The sequence below is a fragment of the Neoarius graeffei genome, chromosome 7 (assembly GCF_027579695.1).
Source record: "Neoarius graeffei isolate fNeoGra1 chromosome 7, fNeoGra1.pri, whole genome shotgun sequence".
In the NCBI taxonomy this organism is placed as follows: domain Eukaryota; kingdom Metazoa; phylum Chordata; class Actinopteri; order Siluriformes; family Ariidae; genus Neoarius; species Neoarius graeffei.
In genome coordinates this window covers 84002792-84011703 of record NC_083575.1, presented here as the reverse complement: position 1 = coordinate 84011703, position 8912 = coordinate 84002792, and positions in this window count along the sequence as shown.

Genomic DNA, 8912 nt, shown 5'->3' with positions numbered 1-8912 from the left:
GTTTTTACTTTTTAGTTGTAATTATATTCAGTTTATATGCTTATGTTCTTAATATGTTTTATTTCTGACTTTCCTGTTCATATTTTTTCTACTGTTTGACACACCTTAAATTTATTTTTAATTTTTAAATAATATTGATTGAGTTATGTCATCTTATAATTTTTGCAACTTTTATATATTCATTATACTCAGTTTAATCAATTATAATATTTTGATGATTCTGTGATTTAAAATATTATTTTAATTCTGTCATCAACAAATCACATCTAGTGACTATAACAATACATAGGACCGCAATGGAAATAAGAGACTGTTTTCTCTTCATTGCGTTTTTATCCTGCAACTATATTTCAAAATATCAATGACATTCTATTAATTTTCATTTGTATTTTTGTTGTTTTTATGCATTATGCACTTGTAAATTTTTAGTTTGTCTATCTCTTTGTTGCAAATAAACTCAATCAATCAATCAATCAATCAATCAATCAATCAATCAATCAATCAATCAATCAATCACTCCATGTTTTTCTGAAGTTAACAACCATCTCTTTTGTTTTTTGTTAATTTGCAAGTTACTTTGGCTCATTTAAGTAAGATACATGCTGAAATGCAACCAAATTGAACACCAGTGAGAGATTTTGTAGTGATAGAGGTTATACATTAGAGATGTGTGATGGGAGGTCCAGGTCAAGACAACACGATGTCACACGTGACAATCCAATGACAAAACCTTTCTGTTGCGCATATGCACAATCATTTCTTTGTTGGCCGAGACAAAGTCAGGGTTAATTCAATGCTTGGTTTAAGCAATAAATAAATAAACTGAAACTAAATACGTGCTGAACACCCAAAAGGCTACCAAAATTTCAATTTATATTCTTCATGCATATTTACAAGAGAAAAACACACCAACGGACATCGAAAAACTGGAAAAGAGACATCAGAGATGTAAAACTTCCGCGCTAGCGAGTGACTGACAGTTTGTTCACAAACATGGCGGCGAGGTTTGCTTCATTAAAAGCCAAAGATTTAAAGAGACAGACGCGCTGAACACCCGAAAGGTTACCAAAACTTCACTGGATATTATTCACACATATTTACAAGAGAAAAACATACCAACGGACATCAAAAAACTGAAAAAGAGAGCAATAGCGGAAATATTGTCAAAGTTCTACTTGGAGGTGAGGGAAAGTGACAGAGACTTTTACAAGAGGACTTCACTCATGCACTTCACTCAGCAAAGCCTTTTTGTTTTGAACAACTGCAATGTAACAATTAACTACGACCAAAAGTAACTATGAACTTGAAATGTCAACCTGTAGATACCGTACGTACACACACACACACACACACACACACTGCAGACACAGGAAAGCTAAGATGACTTAAGATTACAGCATGAGATAGAGATAAGGAGGAGACACAAGAATAGTTTTGTACGTATATAAATGTACATTTTCACAGAAACACACACACACACACACACACACACACACTTACAGTCTTTGTCTGTCTATCTCTCATCCATCAAGCAGTCATGGCATTTGCAACATGCACATCACCTTTGAACATTTGATGAATATATGACGTGACTGTTTTGTTGGGTGCCGGAATGTCCTGGGTTGTAGAACCACAAGTGCAAGGGCCCGTCAAGGCCGCTAGCGGCTTTAATGATGATTGGATTTTGATTCATATGTAACCACACACACCTTGATGTAATCACATAAGCAGTAATGTGGTTTATAATGATTATATATTAATTCAAAGTCAAGCATGTTGATTTTCAGTAAAGACTAAATGAAGTTGATTCGATTAAAGGTAATAATAAATTGATTTGAGTGATCATAATTACAGTAAAATACAGTAAAGACATTGAGATTGTTTATACTGAAGGTTGTTTTCTGTTAAATCACAGGCCTATTCTAACACTAGCACCTGCAGTGTTATCAGATGTTGTAATGAGTTAGCCAAGATCATGTTGAATTAAGCAGTTGTTCATTCTGGAATGTTTTGCATCCTAATGTAATACATTTTATCAAGTTATTCTGAATCAGGTATTGTTACAAGCTGCAATGTGCATTTTCTTTTTTTTAATCCTATGGTGTGGTAGACTGGCCAAGGCCATGAGTGTTGTGTTCGTTTGCACCTGTAGCCTGTATCAGTCTCCAGTCATTTTGATTCCTGTATTGTACGCTCTGAATGCTGTGTTGTTCATGACATATCACTTTTTATCATATGTTTTAATTCTTCCTGAATTGACCATTCATACTGGAAAATTTGCCTCGGTTGATACAAAATATGAGAAGCGTGAGATGTACTACCCAATAGAAAATGTTGAAGCGGTATGATGTGACATGTTAACCAGTGAAATTATTTGTATACACTGGTTTTTTTTGGGGACAGTATAAAGTGAGGGCGGCACGGTGGTGTAGTGGTTAGCGCTGTCGTCTCACAGCAAGAAGGTCCTGGGTTCGAGCCCCGGGGCCGGCGAGGGCCTTTCTGTGTGGAGTTTGCATGTTCTCCCCGTGTCCGCGTGGGTTTCCTCCGGGTGCTCCGGTTTCCCCCACAGTCCAAAGACATGCAGGTTAGGTTAACTGGTGACTCTAAATTGACCGTAGGTGTGAATGTGAGTGTGAATGGTTGTCTGTGTCTATGTGTCAGCCCTGTGATGACCTGGCGACTTGTCCAGGGTGTACCCCGCCTTTCGCCCGTAGTAAGCTGGGATAGGCTCCAGCTTGCCTGCGACCCTGTAGAAGGATAAAGCGGCTAGAGATAATGAGATGAGATGAGTATAAAGTGAGAACTTTGTGATTTTGAGACAGCTCACTCTGCAGACCGAATTCAGCTTTTATTAATTGATTTAATAAAAGTCTAAACTTTTCTGCAACCTCGTGGACTTTGACTCATTTTTGCTTGGGAGAGTTTAAGTTTTGAGAGTTTCCACAACACTACCAACTTCACATTAGCCAGCAACAAGCTGGGCAGAGGCAGTCAGGTAGCCCAAGCCTTTAGCTTTGCATGCAGGCCTCACTTCTGGGGCAGGATGACATTATTGGTGACATAATCTCCAACAAAATGAAATCATAAGCAGTTGTGAGTTAACACCAAATACAGTCTACCTGTTTTGATCAGTTTTAGAGATATTGTATCTTTGATTCCTGTGTATGAGATGGGAAAGGTGCAAAACACAAGATTTAAAGTTTAGGGTTCAGCAAATAACTAACAAGGCCAACTTTTTGCAGTAACTATATTGGAATTCTGACCTTTAGACTGCAGTAATTATCCTGTAATTATTCTGACCTTTAAGAAGTTTACAGTCATAGTAAGGACATTGAACTGAAAATAAAGAATTTTATTCCAATTTGATTTAAACTAGACATCCAACTGAACAATATTGCAGGTAAATTACCTGGGTGTGGGGTATGCGGGTGTTTTGTTTGCTGGTGTGTTTACCTGTTTTTCCTGTTCTCCTGTTCTCTGTTCAGTCTGATTTGGGAACTGCACTGATAGTGAGGACAGCTCAGAAGATCATCGGAGTCTATCTTCCTTCCATCACGGACATTTACATCACATGCTGCATCTGGAAACCACCAGCATCGTGGACAACCCCACACACCCCTCACACAATCTCTTCACCCCCCTGCCATCTGGAAAAAGGTACCAAAGCATTCAGGCCTTCAAAGACAGGCTTTGTAACAGTTTCTTCCCACATGCCATCAGACTCCTCAACTCTGAGGGACTGGACTGATTCTCATGGACTGTTGAACACATCACTCACACTACAATCTTTGTACAGTGGACAATAATGCACTATTGCCTTACAATGTTTACACTGTCACTCAAACAAGGTTTATATTTATTTATTTATTTATTCCCTTTTTATATACTACATCAATATGCACACTCAACTCTGCACCTTATGTTCTTTGTGTCGTTTACTGTTGGTCTATTTTGTCATTAATTGTCTGCAGTGTTGCACTCTTGCACTTTATGTTATGTAGATTTGCAGTCCTGTGATGTTTAATGCAGCACCATGGTCCTGGAGAAACTTTTCATTTTAACTGTACCTGTTACCAATTTGCCCAATTCATTTTTTATAACAACTTAACAACTTTTTCCAGTCTGATGTTGCCCCTGTCCCAACTTTTTTGAAATGTGTTGCTAGCATCAAATTCAAAATGAGCATATATTTTCAAACAAAACAAAAGTTCAGTTTCAACATTTGATATGTTGTCTTTGTACTATTTTTAATAAAATATAGGGTTTCCATGATTTGCATTTCATTGTATTGTATTTTTATTTATGTTTTCCACAGTATCCCAACATTTTTTTTGGAATTGGGGCTGTAGGTTTTATTATTAGCAGGTCCTTATTATAATTTTAATGTAGTATTTCTTGCACACTAAAATCAAATTCAGATTAAATCAATACATTTTAGTTGCTTTAATTTCTACCTTTTTGTTTTGGGGGTAAAATACCATATTTTAAAATGCTATGTTCAAGGCCCAGTACCCATGTTGAGCCCTTAACCTTCTCTGCTCCAGGGGTGTCGTATCATGGCTGACCCTGCACGGTAACTCCAAATTTATAAAAGGCTGGAAGAAGAAAAGAACTTCACTGTGATAGCACATATAATGAAAACTGAAAGTTCATCTTTGTTATGGAGCAGAACAAACAAACCACCAGAGAAACGAAAGTATTCCCACACCCAGTTAATTGAGCATTCCTCAATACACATGACAAATAAAGGCGCTTCTTATTCTTCTTCATACAAAATGGGAAAAGTACAGAACAAAAGGCTTCATATTTTGGGCTTAATAAATAACTTAGAATTCTGCCTAATGTAATTTGCAGTAATTGGATTACAAATCTGACCTGAAGGATTTCTTTGCTCACAGTAACTGGACTGAACCAGGAAACAGACAACCTTATTCCAAACTGATTAAGCCCCACACCCAAATTAACAATTAACTGGGTGTGGGTATACTTTCGTTTCTCTGCTGGTTTGTTTGTTCTGCTCCATAACAAAGATGAACTTTCAGTTATGTGCTATTATGAATGAAATCATTGAAAAGAATCTGAGGTATTCTTAGTGTCAATAAAATCATTTCTAGGTTATAAATGTAGAGGCATTTGCTTTCTCCAGCTTGTCAGCTTAGAATCATACTCACATTGGTTAAATAATTCCACCTGAGATAATCCTTAATAAAAAGGACTGATTTAATCTATAAATATCTTTTCTTTTTATATTAAATTGCCTTTCAGATTTTTCAAGTTTAGGTCATAAAAAGAATTTTCCATGACACTGAATTATTTTTGTTTAGTGGACTGGAAGCTACTGAATTCGAATCACAGACTTCCAATTTTATTAGAATTCCCCCCATAGAACAATTACTGTATTTAGGGCCACGTGGCCCTAAATTCTTCACTATTTTTGCCTGCTTCACCATGACCCAATTCAAGATACTACGTCATGCATCATGTGGTGGGCTTTCCCTGTTTGCGCAAGGCATTGTGGGATACAAATTTGAAACAGGAGAGAAAATGGAGGACATGAGTGTGTGAATGAAATGTGAAAGACCAACTACAGTAACAAAGTGAGAAGAAAAGATGTTATGTTGCGAAGGAAAGGAAACACAGGGCCAAACTAATAAATATCGGCGGTCAGCGAGCAGCTCGGTGTGATCAGCTGTTCGTTTAACAAAAGAATGATGTAACTGTCAGTGCACGGTCAAAGGTAAACCTGTAAATGGCAGTAATGCAACACTGGATGCCAGCTGCTGTAAAACCCGAAAGAAGATAAACCTGCACATGCGCACACAAACTTCCTCTGTCTGCTTGACTGCACGAAGCAAGCAATTTCATGCACATTATTTGCTAGGGAATCTCCTCAAATTAAATAACTTCCCAGTTAGAGAATGGCAGTAGCTAACCCTCATACCTGCATTTTTTTTTAATTGGGAGACAAGCCTTGTGAAAACCCATACAAATACAGGGAGAACAAGCAAAACTCCAAACAGACAGTAAACCAAGCTTGAGATTGAAATAGTGGTGTGTCGTTCACGAACGAACCGTTCTTTTTGAACGAGTCTTCGAAGTGAACGACTAGAACTAGTTCGCGCTGCCTCTCGTTCTCGGTCGTTCGCGAATCAGCAGTCTCTGCTCGCTGGCAGCAGGGCGGTCGCTGAATCTCGGTCGTTGGCGAATCAGCAGGATCTGTTCAGTAGCAGAGGGGCGTCCAACTTGCATTTTGATCTGTGCAGAGCAGCGCCACTTTACTTTTTTAAGGGCTATCTGAGCCCTATTATCAGAGCGTTGACACATGCTAGGTCTTTAGTTCACAATTTAGAGCTCTCACTCAGCAATACATTTCAGTTCACAGCGAACGAGCTCAGCAGTTCGCGAACGAACGAACAGCCAGCAGCCAGCCTGCCTGCTGCCATACTGGGCTGGGCGCATAGCAACGGTTTCCATGACTGTGATAAACAATGAAGAACGTGGCTCTGGAGATCGCGGCATACTGTGTTCGTTTTTTTAATGTTAATGCAATTTGTAATAAAGTGGTTTGTTCTTTGTAATGAGCGTTGCTGTTGAATATGAGCAAAATGGGTGTTACTTAATGGGTTTGAACAACTGCATGAAACAGTCTGCATCTATCGTAGTTGGCTTTACTTTATTTCCCTTGCCTACTGGGAGATACCATTATGGGTTTGAGAGAACAACTGCATAGCCGGCAGACCATGGCTCTACTAAAATAAGTATAATAAATATAAAAACAGCTTTATTCTCATCTACATTTAATTAACTTTCAGAGCTTTGTTTATGTAGTCCTTTTCAGATAATGCTAGGATAATGTTTTTCTTCCATCTTTTTCTCAAGCACATTGTAATGTATGAAAATCTATTGTGGATGGCACCTCTGCCGCCTCTCGTTCACTCAAGATGAACTAAACTTCGGACGACAGCCATTGTTGTGCCGCTTTGGTGTGACATCATCAAAGTGAACGAACTGAACGAACGAATTTCTTTGCTGAACTGACCGACATGAACGAGCTGGCGGAAATGAATCGCCATGTCCCACCAATAGATTGAAACAGGAAGCCAGCTATGAGGTGTCAACGCTACTAATGTCATCTTTAATAATTTAAAATGGAAGGCACACTCAACATGTGAACACAAACATTATCATGCCAGATCGTTAATCACTTTTTTGAAGAAGAAACCTTTATTCGTCACATGCACACTTCAAGCACAGTGAAATTCATCCACGTATGAATGAATACGTGGATGAATCATCCACGTATTTAATACGTATGTCCACGTATTAAATCCAGATCGTGTCTGATCCGGTGCTGTGTAAACATTGAGAATACGCGGATACGCTGTGCTGAGCTCTAGCTGGCGTCGTCATTGGACAACGTCACTGTGACATCCACCTTCCTGATTCGCTGGCGTTGGTCATGTGACGCGACTGCTGAAAAACGGCTCGGACTTCCGCCTTGTATCACCTTTCATTAAAGAGTATAAAAGTATGAAAATACTGCAAATACTGATGCAAATACTGCCCATTGTGTAGTTATGATGGTCTTTAGGCTTGCCATCCTTCCACTTGCAAGTGGTAAGTGACTTGCGCACAGCGGCTCAGTCCCGAATCACTGCTCATGCACTACACTCGCGCGCTCTGTAGCTGCGCAGGGCCGGAGTGCGCACCCTCCAGAGGGCACTCGCTGTTCAGGGCGGAGTGATTTGGAGCGCAGCCGCTGAGGAGGAAGCGATGAGCCGCACTGACACATTTCAACTTACGTGCCGAATTAGTCATGTGATTAGCGTATCCGTGTATTGGCGTTGCTGTGTGCACGCGAATCGTGTATTGGCGTTGCTGTGTGCACGCTAATCGTTTTTAAAAATGTTAATCTGATGATCCGCTGATACGGTCTAATGTAAACCCCACTTTAAAGTAATAATGCAAATTGAATCTTTTGGAAAAACTGCATCAGTTAATTTACTTTTTTTTCACAGTTAAAACTCTAAGTTGCTTCATCTATATGTGTAATCCTGACAAACATGTAGGTTTCTAGTAGGCACACCCTAATAATTTCACAACTGCTTTTCTTTCTTTGTAATTTAGCTTTTCTTCTGTAACATGCTTGAGTTTCTGTCTGTGTGGATTTTGCCGTTTTTGTAATTCAAGTTCTGAGATATAGTGCCAGTCAAAAGTTTGGACACTCCTTCTAATTCAGTGGCTTTTCTTTATTTGTATTAATTAAAAGACAGTTCATATCTTCAAGCAATGATGGATGTCATTTCTCTTTACTTAGTTGAGCGGTTCTTGACATAATATGAATAACTACAGTTGTGGTGTGGAATATGGCTATTTACTGTATTTTTATTCTTTGCTATTTACTCTTTGATGATCTGAAACACATTAAGAATGCAAGAAATTCAATGAATGAACTTTTGACGAGGCAGTTCAGTTCAGTTCAATTTATTTCTTTGTCCCAAATGGGCAATTTGGTTGCAAACAGGGTCACACACATCACACACACACCACCACCACATAACACATAACACTATAAAATAAAATCAGTAAAAAATAAAAAATAAAATAAAATATTCAACAAATAAATGAGGATATATAAAAACATACAGAATACAGGTGAGGACAAAGGCTACAATGAAAAAAGCTATCTTTTCCTGGTTTGTGTATTCAGTATTTGAATAGACAAGGGAATAAAATAATTTTTATACCTCTGCTTGAAGCCCACTGGAGTTTTAAGGCGTAAGCCAGATGGCAAAAAAATGTATTCATTGTATTCATTGAGGCACACCTGTAACTGAAATACATTCCACGTGACTACCTCATGATGCTGGTTAAGATAATGCCAATGGTGTGCAAAGTGTCCTCAAGATAAA